This window comes from Spodoptera frugiperda, chromosome 15, assembly GCF_023101765.2.
Source record: "Spodoptera frugiperda isolate SF20-4 chromosome 15, AGI-APGP_CSIRO_Sfru_2.0, whole genome shotgun sequence".
Taxonomy (NCBI): domain Eukaryota; kingdom Metazoa; phylum Arthropoda; class Insecta; order Lepidoptera; family Noctuidae; genus Spodoptera; species Spodoptera frugiperda.
This window is the reverse complement of record NC_064226.1, coordinates 9220735-9240369: the sequence shown is the minus strand read 5'-3', so window position 1 is coordinate 9240369 and position 19635 is coordinate 9220735. Positions and strand designations below refer to the sequence as shown.

The 19635-nt window shown below is 35.4% G+C and overlaps 1 protein-coding gene across 2 annotated transcripts in view; it reads right to left on the bottom strand.

Moving 5' to 3' along the window:
* LOC118279775 (uncharacterized) overlaps positions 1-19635 on the bottom strand; it is a 51083-nt gene that overhangs the window by 15668 nt on the left and 15780 nt on the right. The window lies entirely within an intron of this gene.

Here is a 19635-nt window from a genome sequence, read left to right as displayed (position 1 = left end):
TGAATATGAGGCTTTTAGCACCCCTTTTTCAACCAACCCTGTCCTTTACACAACAAACAAAGCATTACCAACAAACCTTTTTGTGGGGTTTCATTACCTACTTGGTTATAAAAACCGCTGCCCGTTTTTACATGCATATATTATAACTCATCTATATTACATTACATGTTCAATGTTTAGTGTAATACACAGCGTTCACAGATCATTACTTATCTCACACATCCATCAGTGCAGTCATAACATAGTTACCGATTGGTTACGTCGCCGCGACAAGACAAGGCATATCCATCAACAAATAATATCGTAAGAATCGATACCAAACTCGATTTAATAATCACGTAACTTCTAACCTTGCTGGAGGCAGCTGTGGCTGCACTAGTGTTGTGTAATAAATCGGTTCTCTTTTTGCAGTAATCGATTCTTAAAACACTATAAGTAACCAGGTGTCCAGTGAAATTCTCAATGCCTTTCAATTACCATAATTGAAAAGATTACGAACAACTTAATTAGGTAATTGATACTTTTTATGTATCTGTGTCAATGTTTGATTTATTTCGGGAAAAGCGCCGCTGTTCATGGATAACCTTTTGATCTGGCGCGTAACGAGATAACTTGGTAATGATTTATTACTGGTGTAATTAGCTGGAAGTAGGTCGCGACACTGTCAGTTATCTGCGTCGTATTAATACCAAAATGAATTAATGATAAACCTTCAGAATAAAGAGACGTTATAGGTTTTATCTTAGGGTTAGTAAATGCAACACATATCCGAAACAAGAATAAAACTGTGGCACTTCTGTTCACTATTTACCTATTCAATTACTAATTCAAAAAGCACTCGGTACTGGCACTCGCGTCGCCGGTGTAAACCACAAAAATAAATAAGACACGATATTGGACGACTTCGCATCTACCTACAATGCGTCATTTGAGTTCCAAATAAGAAACATCCATTGATAAACCCGCATTTTATATTCGATGAGTTACTCTTTCTGGTAACGACGGCTGTGCAACGTTTCCGCATACAAATTATGCAGGAAGTAAGTAAAGGAACCGAGGAGAATATCGACGCATTGCTAATATGTTCTGCAGAATGATTTGCTTCAAACAATGAACACGACACTATTGAGAACTCGATTGCAATTTGCATAATGGTTACGCCTGTGATCTAGTAAGCGCTGTATTGACAACACGTGTCACATTTGTAATAATTAATACTTCAGTTAAGATAGCCTTGTTTAAATGAACAGAAGCTACTTAGATTTCGAAGCTCCTAAATTCTGGGATAGTATTAAAGATAGTAGCTATCGTAAACCACGAAAATAGATGAACAAAGCAGTAATGTAATTTCTTAGTGTTAAACCATTCTCACTATAGAGAGAACTGGAAATTTTCCTCAAGGGAATACTTTATCTAACTTGGAAAGGTCCAAATTAGGAAATTGGTTCGAAAATAGTTTCAATTATGGAGAACAAATTAATCTTCTAGTTAATCCATTGGAAACTTGGGTAACATTTTACATTAATGAGAAATGTTTAACTCCAAATCATGTCTAAGATATAATCCATAATTTCTCGAACTAAAGTTATTCAAGTATTCATATGAAGATGGAATCAAAAAGATTTGATAGTTTCTGCGTATCATGAATCAAAATGAGTTAAATTACAGTTACAAAGGAAAAGTGAAGATTCCGGTGTAATCGTTATATTGGTTGAAGAACAATGGAATTCATACGATACTCACTATTATCGGTATTACGGAATTGTACGCCGCGGAACTTTCCCATCTAACTTTGTAATAAGGTTATGCAAGCAAGGCTTACGTTTCTTTGCAAGTTCAATAAGAGACCTTTGATGTGGAAATAAGAAGGGACCGTGAGTCTTATCGGGTGATTGTGATCATGATTTTGAATGAAATTAAGTATTTCTTAATTCCTCTCTTTTATTATTTTAATTCACTCGTGCAACAGAGAATAATAATGAGACTTTCCAAATCACACCAAGAAACTCTCGATATTTTATCATGCCAAATAAATATAACTGTAAAATTCAACACAGATCGAATGTATGCTGAGGATTTATTGGAAACTAAACTTGGCAGGTGTATGTGGTTACTTACAAGCGTGCAATGATAAGACTTCTAATTTCCTTTGTTTCCATTTGAAGCACACGTAATTTCTCGAAACCGAGTTTACGGAGAATGTAGGTACAAGGTATTCGACAAGCACCCACAAACTGGCGGCAAAATATGGAATTTGTGTTCAAATTCCTAGTTCACGAGAGGACGTATTTAAATAAGCAGCTGTGAACCGTATATGAATCATCAAAGGTACATAAGGTAGGTAAAGACATACCTTGGTAAATCGTAGGTGATGTAAGCGAGGATGACATTTTGGTTTCCGAACCTTAACATGTGAATGACGTCACTGTTTTCCGACCAAGCGAAAAAGTCACGCAACCACGTAGTGCGTAAGTGGAAAGATAAATGTTTTAGCAAACTTGAACTTGAATTTATGTGATCAGCTGAAGAAGTTACTTGGCTTTCAAACAGGAACCTTCACCAAACTAGATTAAAATGATAGGTGCAAGCATAAATGCATAGACGCAGGGAACCTTGTTTCAGTTTCCAGTTAGGCAAACTTTTCAGCTGGAGACTGGAAATTAAATTGTATGCTGCCGATGGTGATTGCTAACTCATATAACAGTGGTTCCCAACCGGTGGTCCGTGGACCACGAGTGACCCGCAAGAGACAAAAAATGGTTCGCGAAATGTAAAAGGAATAAAAAAACGCATAAATCTACACATCTATCCAACAAATACCACTGTTAAAGCTCAAATTAAACTTATATTAAAAAAGACAACTGAGAGTAGCAACCGATTTCAATAATCCAAAAGTCACTTTTATGAATGAATGAGAAAATCAAAGTGTATCTAAGTCCATACGAAAAAACTATAGTAATAGTGGTCTTTAACTTAATATCAAGCGTTAAAAAACCGTCATTGACCAGGAAAAGGTTGGGAACACCTGTCCTATAGGATAGGAACATAATGCCATCAGCGTTGGAACTATGAGTTTTTCTACAGCAACATTTAGGTACCTACGTCTTTTAGAACCCTTCCTATAGCTACGAGATCGATAAATGGGAACGCTCGCTTACATAAAATGGATTGTATAGATTTTTAGTCCACATTTCTTGTGTACCCAGGTTGTATACACTGCTGAACGTGACAACAATTCATGAAAAGGTTTCATTAGTACAATTCCTAAGTACGACACGTCTCGGCCCTCGAGGACACCTTCAGGACTCGTCCGTGCGTAACGAATGTGTTCAGATATTTCGTTTTTCTACTAAAAACACTATAAATTGAAAACAGTTAACAGCTCTATTGTATTGTGTTTTTTATCTTAGATCTGATCGCAAGTTTAATCTATTTGTACCTGGTTCTGTGTTTTTAGTGTTTTTGCTTAAACGTCTTTAGCTTTATCGAGTAATTTCAGATCATGCAACGGTAGTATCGAACGTGTCAACGGTCTTAAACAATTTTGTTTTAGATGTTTATCGGTTTGTATCTATTCACTTTTGTTTGTCTTTTATTAAAATCTCTTCATCGTCGGTGGTCTGCACGAGTGATTTTATCAGTGTATCTGTCAGATTGGATTCTAGGTTAATAGTAATAACTTCTTTACATTCGTTTGCCGCAATATTTTGTAAGCACTTGGTGTATAGCTGCGTGTTTATTACCTTCGCACGCTGTAAGTGTTTAAGTTTATGAGTATTGAATGTCATTTTGAACGAGGCGTGGGTAGGCCGCAAATACTCCGCACATAACTTGAGCCCGTATGATGTGAACATGGTAAAATCAATGTTGCACGAGCTGAAAAAATGGCGGACTGTTCTTAAAAGTAATTTAGGTGCCCTTTTACCAATTTTGTGTTCAAAGGGAAATATAAAAACATCGCCTTCGTCCCATCGTATCTTCACCAGAGTCTACAGTTTCGTCTTTACGCATTGTCGTAAAATAAGTTTGTTTCTTTCAAATTAACATTCCCTAGAAAAAAAATCGTAAACTCACGCTTTATTGAAGGTTATTTAGAAACTTGGGAGTTTTTACTGCTACGAGAATTCGGTCATTATTTCTCTGAAATATTTTTAATGAACCTCGTTTATATACAAAATGTCGTCAATCGTTTGAAATCATGGTAATAAAACGTTGCTAAGTTGCAGTGTTAAATTCTCATTTGAACACTTAACACGAAATTCTAGAAAATTAACGCATTAACGAGTGATTAACGACATAAAACCGAGTTACGTTTTTGTCAAAACTGTAAAAGATATTACCGACACCTTATGTAATAAATACGTCGAAATGGACGTGAAAAGCCATTCTAAGACATTTATGTATTAAATTAAGTACAGCTTATTTCTCATACATATTTTTTCATAAACTTTAACGAATGTTTACGATAACTGTCCTACGATTTTAATTTCGTCTAAAATGCTTGTTTATGTCGTAATCATTGTGCTTACTGTCGCGGGAATAATTTGAATTTCTAAGTAACTGCGGACTCCCCTGACATTAAAAGGATCCTTTTTCGGTACAAATAAAGCACAATTTAGGTAATTTAAATTCGCTCGAGAAACTGAGATCCTCACAGGGCGAAGTCGGTTATCCTGTCAAAAAGTTTTTAACAAAAAGAAACAGATTACTTGCCGGGATTTTCGGTGACAGTTTTCTCGTAATTCACGCTGAACAAATTCCTAAGTTACACAAAAAGCAATCATCTTGAAAATAGCGTATCAACAACTTTTTCTACGAAGTAAGGAAATGCTATTTCTCCGACAGTGAGCGAGCTCAAGCGAATATAAATGAAACAAAAAGAATTGTGTTTAGTGAAGTTCGATAAAGGACTGAAGTCTGAACGTTACCGAGTGGATTCTTTATTATACACAATTACTGTGTGCAAACATGTGTGCACAATGTTTTCGCCGACCAAAGTCCGTATACTGTGTCTTTTAGCAATTTCTGGGTTTTATTTAGGCTACTACGAAAATGTGATCACATTATCAGTATTAAAAATTATAATACTAAGAATGTCTTGTTGGCGGTCTTGGTGGTTACGAAATCAATGTCAACGATGAACTAATATGACTATAATATTTTTTATGTATGACGCTTCTTGAGTTTCTTTCGAATTTTCTAAACTGACAACTGCATCATATGTATTTTACACCTAACAACGTAATATTATCTTGCATCACCCAAATGTGTTTGCGCCTAATTGTGTTTGAACAGGTTTCCTGAACTTTCACACACATGAAGTGTATATCTATACTAATATTATAAATGCGAAAGTTTGTGAGATTGTGTGTTTGTTACTCAATCACGTCAAAACGGCTGAAGGGATCGGGATGAAATTTGGAACAAGGGTAGATTATGAACTAGAATAACACATAGGCTACTTATTATCCCACGGGAACGCGGGCGAACCCACGGGTAGAGGCTAGTATGTAATAAAAAACGAGTAACAGATAATCATCAGGAAGTCACGTAATGAGGTAACGTTTATTCAAGATCCAAACTAACCCACATTCCCACCATTCGTAGAAACATACTATAAATGACTGCTAATGGAAATCCTATTTTGGAAACTAGAACATTTGAAAACGCGTTAAAAATGTTATTTAAGTACATTAAAATATTTTGTTTGAATGTTTATGGGTTTCAGTGGGAAAATGGTGGTCGCGTTTCAGACATAAACAAAAACATATATACCACTATTTATACACTTAGGGAATTTACGGGATTTAAATGAGGATAGTATAAATACGACAAAACAGGAAAACATTTCTGTCGGGAAATTATTATGTAAACAATTTTGTTGCATAATTCTATTATTATGCTCATCATTCAGGAGCCTAAGTACAATCAACGAAATGACTGCTGACCAACACAAAGACAATCTTACTATCTTGCTATACATATAATATTATAATGCGAATGTTTGTGAGTTTGTGTGTATGTTTGTTAATCAATAACGTCAAATTGGCTGAAGGGATTGGGATGAAATTGTAACAGGGTAGATTATGGTCTGGACATATGACAATTTTCATCTTGAGCCTACCTTTAATTTAAGAGCATACACTAACTGTTGTTTCCCATATTTTTAAGATTGTCTGCATGTATCTTAGTTGGTAAACCTTAATAAATAAATACCAAAGAACCGCGGGCAAAACCGCTGACAGAAGCAAGTTCCATCTAAAAATAAAGCGCTGGTGTAAAGATAACATAAAGAATACAATTTATCCGCAGTATTATCTTTCCTAACCATTTCGCTGGCTTCAACATCCTTCCCCTTTTGTTTTGTGCCGGATGAGCGTTAGGATACAATTTCATCTATATGGAAATAACAATACATTTAATGTGCGAGGATATGAGTCCATTCATATACATATTTGGCATGCTATCAAGTGTTTTACAGAGGAACAATACTTGTCTCGTGTCCAGACAGACTGTTTTACGGATGAATAAATGTCTAACCTTTTATTGATTCAAAATGTATAGTGAGACGATGGGTAGGCTATTTTTAGTATTGAGTCTAAAGTGACTATGTTAAGAATAAAATACTTTCATGCAATTTAGAATAAACATTGATAAGTATAGATTGATGACTGTTGATGAAGAGAAAGAGGTATGTAAGATTCGTAGCAATTGGCGTTCTATAGTCTGTGCATTCTCCTATGGGAGACAGGCCTGAAGTTATGTATACAAGCATGTATAGTTAAATTTTTTAACCAAACGTTTGGTTGTCGTTGCTGAACCATGCAAATAACTTCGACATTACAATCGGACATGTGACTGTCACTGTAGTCCCTTTTCTGTTTACCTATCTTACGTCATAAACTACCTTTCGTTCATATGCTAGTCCCGTGCGATTGTAAATGAGATCCTAATTAGAGGCGCGTTGGATAGCGGCCATGTTGCCGAGCCAAGATATTGCCGCCATAATGAAAGGCCTTACCCTAACGCAAAATGAAGGAACTCTGCTTTCAAAGAAACTTGCAACGCGTTTCAAAAGAAAAATTAATAAAGTTTAACGAAGACGTGATCATATTGCATGACAGATAATTGGGTTGTTACTTGTATACTGGAATTAGAGAATTGTTGATAGGTACGATAATCGTGCAGTTATCCGACAGTTAGATTACAATGCTGTTTTCAATTCCTTTCCACATTTTCCAGTTTAGTAACATTACATTTAACGATTATATTTGTTAGTACAATGACCATGCCCCTTGCTACTTACCTCACGCTAATCTCATTCGCCAAGATATCTAACGACTCTTTCAGTTTTTAATGCTTATAAAAAGTAGCAACGTTTTTAAAGTAGGTTGTAAGAAAATAACGACACTTATTTTTCTACTGACCTAAGTTTAAGGTCGTGTGAATTTTATGAGTAGGTATAATTTTATTCTGGAAATTTCGAACTAGTTCATGATAATATTGGTAGAGTTAGACTAGACCCGGAGTTGCAGACTGCCTGCCTGCAGGTTACCGGGGCTCCGGCTCGAAAAGCAGGAGTAGAAATGGGATGGTTTTAGTCAGTAAGAGTCTCACGCCCTCTCGCCTCTCCCAAGGCGGGAGAAGCCATTAGACTAGATTTTCTGTCACACGTGCAAGATTTGGAAACAATTCAATCAAAAGTGTTTCCTAAATCGAGAGTGGAATAAAAAGCAAATGTGAAAATCGATTACAATTATTTAAAGCATGTGCGAATTGCGATTCTTAATGTAAAACTTTCATCAACACGTTGTGTTTAAGGCAGTTTACATTCGATGTAAACCATTGATTATTCAGGGTCTGGTACGGACGGCAATCGAAAGGTTTCGAGTGAAAACTCCTTATGGAAGACGTGTAGCACGTACTGATCAATATTGACGTCGCGATCACAGAACTAGTATTTGAATACAAACGTTTCTTTACGGATGTGAAGATTCCGGAGTGGCACCCACAGAAGGACTCGAAAATTCGATTGGATCGAGTTTGCGATTGGTTTATTTATTTGATAAAACGTATTGTGTTTATTTAGGACTTTTTTTGTAGCGAATTCTTTTTTGTGCAAATGTTAACATTACAAGGTAAAATAAACTTAATGCTTTGTTTACGATGGTTTCAATTGCTATGACAATATCGTATGTCAATAATACTCTAGGTATTTGCAGTTTGAAAAATAGGAGTTGTAACCTGTGGAGCAACTAGAACATATTTAACTATCTCATAACTCGACACTAAAATGCAACAACAAAAAAAAAATGTCGGTCAGCTATTTTTACTCGGAATTATTGAACCGATAAGGTGCCATAGAAATTCCAATATTCGAAAGAGACGAACAATGTTATCTATGACGATATAATCCAATGTGTTTGCACTGCACTACGGAGGGCTGTGTGTCACTGATTTAATTGATAAGCTTTATCACATGACCCAATTTTACAAGGCCATCCTATATTTTGGATAAATATGTAAAGGTACATAAAATGGGTATCTCTTTACGGCACGTTTCTGAAAGCATGGGTTAATGGCTTGTAAACATCGGCACGTTATTTAAAATAGGTAAACAGCACTGATATTCAATATCCCTGCAATGTGCGGATAGCTTCAAAGGATCTATTGAGTAAACACACCCTTTTACGAACATAATGACTGATTGTGAGTTTCTAACTGGAATAAAATTTGAGATATTAATAGCCACTGCTTTTTATTTATGGGCGTACTTGGCTCTGATGTGAGTATATCATCGACATTTTCGATTTATCCAGTCTAGGTTATCAATGTGTGAACTTGTGCATCTTTAGCTAACTAAGCTTAAGTCTCCATATAGATTTTTGAAGAAACAGAAAATTGTTACTATGTTTCTAATAGAAAACAAAAAAAGTAGTAGCAGAATATGTTACAATGCACACACAAAGTCGTTTGCAGGCCACGAGGACCGTTACTTCGAAATATCCAAGACGCATGGAAATCAATGCTAAATGCGTACACATACATGTTTACGTATTTAAGGTGCCACATACAAGAATATTCTTTGTAAGAATCCATTAGTTTACACACGTAAAGGTGAACCGGCGACGCAAACAGGATCATAACGAGTTTACATGTACATCTATGGGCCAATCTTTCCTCTTAGTATAAATCCTAATATTGTGACAATCACGCATAATATAAATATCACTATTCAACAAACAGACAAATAAAATACTCTTCAAACAATAGCAAACATTGTCCGCAATTCCTAATTGAAATAATTCATGATGTAACAATAGTAAAAAATACGGATTCTGATTAAAAAACAGCATTTGTAATTGTACTTAATCATGTCATAATTACTCTTGTAATGATTGTTTTATTATGAGTCAGTTCGAGGTCAAGGTGCGTCATTCCGACGTGTAGTAGATTGCTAAGATTAGCAATGACGCATTAGAGGATAGGCTCGGTCACTACCCTCGGTGGAAATAGCGTAGTGTTCTCAAGTTCTCAAGACGCCATAGTCTATGAAGGTACCGTTGCTGTATCAAAAACGGGATTTTGAGACAAGGATACATTTTGTATTGTTGATATTTTAGAGTATCTACTTACAGAATATTATTTTAACAATAACATTCTATTGAACTCTATTCAATCAATACCAAGTCGATCCAATAAATAAGACGTGCCAATCATAAAACTGCGCACTCTCATAAAATGGCACCGTAAAGAATTTCGACAAAGCCGCAATCATTCCGATCTTTAAGAGGTTCCTTCCCCACTTTAAAAAAGGCGAAGAGCGTATATTTTTCAATAGCAGTCCCGACACATAGGTTATTTTACGGCGGCACAGTCGGCTGCACTCTTTAGAACTGAACCGGCTTAGGCTTTCACGCGGCGGAACACGGCCTTTTCTTACTCCAACATCGCGAGGGCAATTCTATTGAGTGTCGGGACGCACATTGTGGCTTTACTTCAATGAACTGCACTCTACCAGTCAATAAAGTTGGAACAAGCTAGGAAACATACGGCCCGCTATGAATACGACTTCCCACAACTGTGTTTCAACTTTGATTCACATGTTTAGCTCAATAGAAGAACATAATGCAACTCTCCTGTACACAAAGTTAACCTCTATGCGTGTTAGAATAATGAACAAATAAACAAAATATTCACGTTTCACGTTTACAGTGGGATTGACTTGGGAACGGAAAACCCTTTTACGTGTTCTTTCCCCTTTTATGACATGCAGGAACCCAGTTTTGTCGTACCCAAGAATTTAGTTGGTTTTTGCGTTTTATACAATTTGATGTTATATCACGTGTTGCCACGAAAGCACTTTTTTACACAATATCTCCTTTGTTATTATTTTATCGTATTTTTACGTTATTATGGGAGCTCTTTGTTGGCATGGCGTTGCGTAACTATTTCTAATTAGTCTTTGTTGACATCAAAAAGAAAAGTAGGTATAACAACGCGGTCAAATGTAAATACTAGTTTGTTTGGTTGAGTTTGCGGACAAGGGTCGGGAATTTACTGTGTTAATTTCCTTTCTGTTGTGTTTATTGAATGAATAAAGACAAACAAAACAAGTCGAACCTAACACAGCCATTTGGTGGGGTCATTAAGGTAAACTAATGTATCTACTTACTTGAATGCTAACGAAGAGTACCAGCACTGATGATTCTCTTAAACAGTAAGTGGTTGGAAATATGTACTTATACATATTCATGAACCGCTCACTATGACAAGTTTTTGTTTAGGAAATAATTCTTTGACTCCCGAGGAATATCATTTGGAACAAAAACATGAAATATTCACAAGGTTCTTTGTCTCAAAAATTGTGAAACTTGACGGTAAACTTGGAGATTTACAAGATAAAGGAGTAAAGTGTTCGTAATGAGACGAAATTTGTTTGAGGTACACCAGGGGAGCAGCTTTCAGCTCTGTTGAATAGTTAAATATTACGAACGTTTGCCGAGCCTAGTACGCGCCGAAAATTGTACGAAACAGTATTTACATTTTCGTAACAAGCAAATGTGGGAATTTCTGTATTTTCACATTACACGCCTATCTCTACTCTATCTTTTATCTTTTACGAAAGATCTTAATTTGTTCTAACATCACCAATTCACTTTGAGATGTTTTCTTATAAATATTTTATTGCATAATAATGCTGATTGTTATCTTAACATTATAATGGAAGCTTTGAATTTATCTTCAGCTTTTCGTGTGGTGTGTGATAGCGGAGTGTTTCTATGTTCTATCTTATCTTTGTTATTACAATATATTCTGGAGTTATCAGTTTTATTGTATTTAGGTTAATACACAGTACATAGGTTCAGTTGTTTACCTCTCTCCGAACTCATTTCGTACATAAGCTAGCGATCAACGGCCGATTCGTAATTAAGCCAGACTGTTTGAATAGCCGAACCCAGCTTAACTAAGTTTATGTTGGTTAGGTAACTTAGTCTAGGGTTTAACTAGACCGACCTAGGTTTACTATCTGATATCTGTAGACAAGTAAATTCATGTTGCTGACCTCCTGTTAATTGTTTAAATTGAAAGTGTATTTATAGATTTGATGAATAAACAGTGTACCTAACTTTTTTAATTTTAGGGTGAAGATTAACTTATATTCAATCTTGTGTTTCGTTTAGATTTTATTTGGTCTTGACTGTGTGTATGATATCAACAACCGTTGTCATAAATTGAATTAAGAACCTAGTAACTCATGTTTTTTTTAAATCCTCGGCAATGATTCTGATTGGTAGATAGCATGTAAAGAAAGTAAGTACTTACTTACTTGAATAAATTGCATGCGTGTGAGTAATTATAACTTTATCAAGTGCATTAAACTGTCTTGACAAATGATACTGTCAACTGTCTTACAAAACACGGAAAAAGTACCTATGTGTGAACAAAGGCAAGGTCAATGAACCCTTTACTACGTCCAGTACATAACAGTACTTATCTAATAAGATCTGGTTCTTGTCTTGAAGTGTTAATTCAATATGTTCACAATTTTTAAAGGTGGGACATTCTTTTATATTAAGATGATTTATGTTGAATTGTCGATACACCTTTTTTATTTTATTTATTCGTAAACTAACTGACCCAGCAAACTTCTTACCGCCTCTACTATATTATTTTTCACCTTTTATACCCTCGTTGGATTTACAAATAATTCAAGACCAAAATTTTCCAAATCTATCCAGCCGTTCTTGAGTTTTAGCGAGACTAACGAACAGCAATCGATTTTATACATATAGATTTAAATTTCCATATTAGTATTATTGAGGTGGAATCTCTTGACCTACAATTTTTAGTATATAATTTTAAACGAAATTATTTTAATTTCTGACTACATCCTTAAATTACTTAAAACTGTAAACATTTGTCCTAATTATTTATCGATAAAGATTTAAAGTGCTTTTCTCATCACTATAAGTGAGTGAACAACCTAATATTCAAATAGCACAATATTCCATGCACCACAGATAACAAATGAACTATGAATGAACGAGTGAACGGAGACCGAAGTTCACTGCACTTGCATGCTGCACAGGTAACATATAACAATAATGCAGATAACAACAAACAGTTTCTCTCAGGAAATTAATTTATAGTTTTGTCAGTTAAACTGTAAAGTAGAATTAATCTAGACGGCTATTGAGCTCGTTGTAAATTTTAATACTACGTCTAATTTAAAGTTTTATTGATAAATGGTCAGTTGGTTGTAAGGGATTCCACATTGATTTAATTAAGAAATAGTTTGTGGTTCTGAACAATGGAATGATAGGCATTAGAATAATGCGCTGTCTGTAAAATGTTTCTAAAATCTTACTAATATTATAAATGCGAACGTCTGTGATTTTGTGTATTTGTTTGTTACTCAATCACGTAAAATGGCTGAAGGGTTAGGGATGAATGGTGTACAACAATAAGCCTCTAGTTGGTCTGATATAGTCAATATCTGCTTATGGTTTACATCTAGAAGTGTCTCATTCCATCCTGGTATGTCTATAATAATAATTAAATCCTAATAAAAAAGATCACCCTTAAAAACCAGTCATACAGATAGGTCATCTAGGTAATTGGAAGAACGAATGGAAAGTTAAAGTTATACTTATGCAAGTATAACATAAATTATTGAAATTAGTTTCCTTTTTATGTGGTCAATAAAATAAAACACAAAGGCAATGATTCGTGAAATTATATTTTTAATAAAACAGTGGAACGGGTCTGTAAAAGTAAATAAGGCCGTAAGTATCTGTCTTTTCTTTAGTCCATTTCTTTTATATTCGCTTTGCTTGGGTACGGCTTTAATAAAATGTAAATTCTTACTTCATTTCTTTCAGTCGACTTAAAATTATGTTTTTGTATTTGATTAGTTTCTTTGTTTGGTTTTTGTAATAGTTATTTATGTAGGTTTCGGGACTAGAAAGTATTGTTGGGTTATTTAAGAAAATCAGTTGAATGTGGAGTGGTTTGGTACCTATAGTAATTGCATATGTTAGTATCCATGTATACTGTAAGACACATATATAACCTCACGCCTGTTTCACTCCAATTGGTACGATTCTAACACACCTCTTTCGTAGTAATCTAATTCTTCGTACTAATTGTAAAACGGTGAGTTTATCACTCATGATCTCTGTATGGTCTCAAAGTAAACCGATGTTACTTCTAACAACCATCTATATATATCACCTATCTACCAAACAATAAAATAAAATTTTGACTAAAATATGAAGATATATATAACTTAAATAAACACGGTACTCAAACTTTGACAGCAAACATTTTGACAATGTTCACAGCACCTGTTTATACATGACGCTATGTAATTCTTATTCCTTTTAAGTTACCGTAGCGGTACAAATTATAAAATTTCATAGTATGGCTGAAAAATAAGGATGTTGTTCCTTCATGCGTCAATCACTGCGTGAAATCTGTTCAATTGTCATTCATCAACATAAACATGACGTTTTTTTCCCTCACATTTTGCCGGTTGTGATCCCATTGTCATGAAGAGCGTATACTACTTCAGGCTGTGTGATGTTTACTGAATATAATATCAACATTTAAAGACCCAAAGTGTCTGAAATGTCGTGGTGGCCGAGGCTTAAGACGAGCGAGAAGGAGCGAGCGCTCCTCATGCGTGAGGAAGCGGGTTTGAAACCCACCAACGGCAAGAATCAATTTCTAAGACTTTTCCGAGTTATATAAACATTCGAAGAATATTCAGACACCACTGACAAATCGTGCTGGAAAACATCGTGAGGAAACCTAGGCTTATATTGTCGAATTATAAAATTGAAATCGCCAAACCGCTTTGAGCAAGCGTAGTGATTAATGCTTAAACCTCTGTGCGAGAAGAGGCTTTTGGTCACCAGTGTCTGTAATTCTGTATCAGTCAATATGAACACGGAAATCTACAAAAATGCTTGATAGCTAACGATACTGTGTGTATCACTGGGTGAGGAGAATAACTAAAATCTATTACTTCATTTAAGAAATTCGCTAATTTCAGACTGGTTTAAGCCAGTTTGAGCGTCAAGTTTCATTCCTATTAGTTTACGTAGGTAAGTACATGTAATTTAAAATTTACAAAGATCTTATCAGCTACCTAAGTAGGCACCCTTAATATTGCTAAAGGTGAAGAAAATTAGGGAGGCGACGCCTTATTCACGGTGCTTAATAAGGATTTCAGATGAAAGGAAGATTATTAATCTCGCTCGTATCCCAAAATTTTGATCCTTGTTTGAAATAAATATTAAAATACACTCTAAAATTAAATGATTAATTAAAATTTTAGATCCTTTTAATACGACACGTGTCATTACCATTTATTAAGTCACTGTTAAGTAGTGTAATATGAATATCTTTCTGGTGACAGAGAAGGCAAAAGGCACCTTCTATTTGGGGAGACTTGTGAAGAGGGTGTGTGGAAAAGTTATCTTATTTAGACCACTTTAAAGTTACTTCAATAGTCACCCTCAGCACCCACATCATGTTCACGTTATCATGGAATAGGAGACAAACGAGCAGACGTATCACCTGATGGTAAGCGATCAGCGCCGCCCATGAAAATTCGCAACACCAGAGTAGTCTCAGGTGCGTTACCGGCCTTTTAAAAAAGGATACGCTCTTTTCTTAAAGTTTTGAAGGTTGTGTCGCTTCAGTAATATAGATCTGAAGTATTACTACGTAAGTGCGTATCTGTAGCTACCTATAAAGAACTCAGAAATGAATTCGCTTGCTTAGCTGTCGCATTTAAAATGATTCTTTGAAAGAGGTTATATGTATTTTATTAAATTGCATTATATTTCAAGAATGATGTTTATCACTGTACAGCTGTATTACAAATCAGGTTGAATGTATCAATTAACTACCCAGAATCTACATAGGTTTAAAAACAATGGAACAATAAAAACGTTTTCAAGAAAAACTGTATGTAATGTACTCATCATTCAACTGAGCTTTCTATGTTCATTAACGTTTTAATTGTAATTTATTAGTAATTACATAGAATAATACATACATGGTGGCATTGTAATAAACACAAACGCAACAACTCACGATTGTTGATTGAGGAATGCTATTTAAAAGTGTGTTGACAAAAGAAGTGTATTGTTTCTTTGAATTAACATAACATTTCCCTTTAGATCTGATATCATAGGCAAGGGTGAAATAGTCTATGATTTCGGATTTAGATGATTTCCGCGTACGCCTCAAAGAGCCATCAGACCACCACAGGTCTAGTGGGGCTAAAGCCGACCCGGCGCTGCGGACTACCATGCGGGTTGGTTACCGGGGCTCCAGCTCCAAAAGCAGGAGTAGGAACGAGGTGGTTTTTAGTCAGTAAGAATCTGACACACCCTCTCGCCTCGCCCAAGGCGAGAGAAGCCATTGGATGATTTTCCCCTCTCAAAAAAAAAAACATAGGTAATCGCGATGACCCAACCGATATGATAAGAACAAGTTAACTAATAACTAGATACTACTTACATACCTATAGAGGCAAAACGAACAAACTCCTCTAAAACATCTTTCTATAAAAAATAACCGACCTAATTTCTACATAACAATAACCCAATAATCAATCAACTAGACAAGTTTAGACATAAAAACAATAATCTTTTATTCAATTAACAAAATTACTTGTCGACATTTATAACAGTAACGGCGCTAAAAGCAAAAACAACGATCAATCAACTTGTATCAAAAACAAAAGAAAGTAGAAAAATAAATGAACACCAAGTTTTTAATTAAACCTCCATTCAATGATGGACTAGGTGAATGGCGAAGATAAAAGTTTATTATTGATTAAATTAGAATACTGTTTTGAAGGACGAGTGGTTACTGGTTACCTAGTTAGAATTTCAGATATTACAGGGGAAGCATTATTTGGGGTCTGAACCAGAGCTGCGGACTGCCTAGTGGGTTTAGCGGGGATCCGGCTTGAAAAGTAGGAGTAGGAACGGGGTGGATTTTAGTCAGTAAGAGTTTGACCTTCCCTCTCGCCACACCCAAGTCGAGAGAAGTCAAAGTGGATGATTTTCCATTGATAAAACAAGCATTATTTGGGGTTTTTTCAAGGAAAATTTATGAAACTGGACGTTTCCAGTAATAACACGAAATCGGAAAGTGTATGTACTGCTGTAGACCAACCTCCAATTATTTCATGGGATATACATACTACATAGGTAACATAACCGATGTAAAGTTAAAGTTATTTATTTACCTTTAATCAATACTTATCTCCATCTCTGCCTACCTCTTTGGAAACAATCTAAATGATGTTACGTATGTTATGCAAAATTTAAACGTGACAATGCATCGATTATAATCGAGGCAACTATCGTAATAATTTCGTAACTGCTGAAGAGCTGTGTAGAATTGCAGATAGTTGTATCTTCGAATACGATTAGATTATGGCATGCTGTATTCGATTTATTATTCGATTCTATAATATGTTGTCGTGACGATCGATGTTGAGAAAGTGAGTGGTAACTAGGTATCTCGTGTTAAATCTCTTTGACATCACTATGGATGGGAAGTGCATGTGTGAATGTCACTCCCTCATTACAATAGACGAGAAATTGATGTAAATAAGAAAATGGTTGTTTCAACGATATGTCCGCGTTGTAGGTGTTTTTAGGCATTGCATTTTTTTGGCTGTTGTTCTTACTACGAAATTATTGGTTAAGTTATTACTAAGATTTCTGTTGTATTAGAAGAACTATTCAATAAAATGTATTATAGAGTTTCAAGAGAGTGCTTTATGTACTGTGCTAGCGTCTAAACTTACTGCGAACTACCTAGCAATAGCCAGTAAGAGTCTGACACTCCCTATCGCCTCACGGAAGGCAGGAGAAGTCATTGAACGATTTTCCCCCTTTAAAACAAAGCGTCTGATACCAATTCTGTACGTCGATAAATTTTACGGATTATGGTAATACCAACAACGGCTCATTCAGTTAGTACATTAGGTGCATCGGCAAAAATACTTTTTATCTTATGTTATCAAAAAATATGAAGTAGCGAACAAGTTAAACGAAAAAGTCATTGAAAGGAACGATAACAGATTACTATCTCACTTATGATTCAATTTTGTTGGGAGAAAAATGTTATCTATAGAGCTTATCAGTCAATTGTACTGCAGTTTGGGAGGTTATCATAGTATTATTGAAGAATGTTACTGTCTAGAAGATATCTGGAACAAATTTGTATTGTGTAAATTTCGGACTTTGGAACTAAGCTTACTCATCAAAATATAAAGTAAGTAGGAAATTTAGGCTTATAAGTGTCATATTACGTGTAAAATAGAAGTCAATATGGCATAAAACATATTAGTATTAATATTATAAAATGCTTTGATCTATTGTCAGAAATGTTTAATATGTGTGACAATATCGCCGCTTTCCTTCACGAACCGATCAAAAGGCCGACTTAGAGGAATTGACGGTTCAATACAAAGCCACTTCTAAGAGAAAAGGTATAAATCCTTACTCACATTATATCAAGTTCCTGCGTCCCTTACCGAGGAATGTTTCATACCAGTGCGGCGTAAATCATGCATTTCCCGACACGTTCACACCGCAGAGCGAGGTTATGGCGGATATATTAAAGTTATTTTAATAACTACTGAGGCAAGGTGACAAAATAATGGTTTGGCCGTCTCTCTGTTTGTCCCAGTTCACAACAATACACTAATGATGGCAATACACGTTGCCACTAAACTGACTTAAGCGTACCACTTTGACCTCGGTAGTTTTTTCGGACACAAAAAGTTTCGATTACCTCTCCGAGGAGTTGGCGTACACGGGAGTTCAAAAGTAGGTAATTTGGAACGAATTATGGGTGTTCGACAAAGTGACCTTTTACGATTTTTTAGATTCTCCCCGGGTCAGTAGTAAAGTAGTTCGGTGTTACTGAGGTTAACCCCTGGGGCCGATATGGGGCTTGCGATGAAAGGCCTCTATAGGTGTGAAAAAGCTTTTACAAGGTTGCCATTGCGTCAATGACCGGGTCGTAGGCTGTTTAAGTGATACTTTAGAATCTCTAGTGTCACTCTAAAACTTATGCGTAAGCTAAAATGTATTTTGAAAAGATTTTGTCCGTAAAATCATTTTGTGCATTTTACTTCAGGAAAAAGTTGGAAGATTTGAAAGTGGAAAATACGTATTTAAACTGGGTGACCTTTTTACGAGACGAAGGTAAATCAATTTTAAAGTAGGTTTTTCTTTCGCTAGATCTAGAATCAGGAAATGAAAATATTGATGTATAAACTACGTACTGCATATTTTCTTTGAAGTAGATCTACTCCAAAGAAAATAGGCTATAGAAATAATAATGATAAGTAGGTATAGGTACTTAAAAATAGGTATGAAACTGCCAATATTTTGACAGGATACGAGCTTCCTACGACCCTGAATCGTGTAAAGGACTTTTGAGTAACCTACTACAGTTCTTTCTGACCAGAAGTACATATAGTAGGCAATGTAATTAAAAACACGTCAAAAACTTCACACAAAGTATAAGGTGTAAAGAAAGATGCGACATTACATCTCTTATCAACAACATAATGACATACATATTTTGTTTCGCAGATAAAAACAAAGTAGTCAGCAACACCATAATACTCTTACCGTTTAGATAACGAGAGTTTACAAAACGGTACATAACATTTTTGTCCCATAACCAAAAAGTTCCGTTCACAATAATGGCTGACATATTATAAAATACGAATCCGTTTATACAAATTCCAATATCATGAGTATCGATTAAAAAGCAACTGATTACTGACGATTTGTCATCGTAATCCTTGAATTGATTTGGTATTCTAGTTGATGGACTTGTTTTAAAATAAGGTGTGATAATGTCAAGTAGGTAAGTGGTTGTTTTACATAAGGTAGGGTTTTTTTTTGTTTTTGAGGGGGGAAATTTATCCAATGACTTTTCTAGCCATGGGCGAGGCGTGAGGGAGTGTCAGACTGACTGAAAACCACCCCATTCCTGATCCAGCTTTTTGAGCTGGAGCCCCGTAACCCGATAGCTAATCCGCAGCTTCGGGATGAGATAAAGATAAGTTGCCTTGTTAAT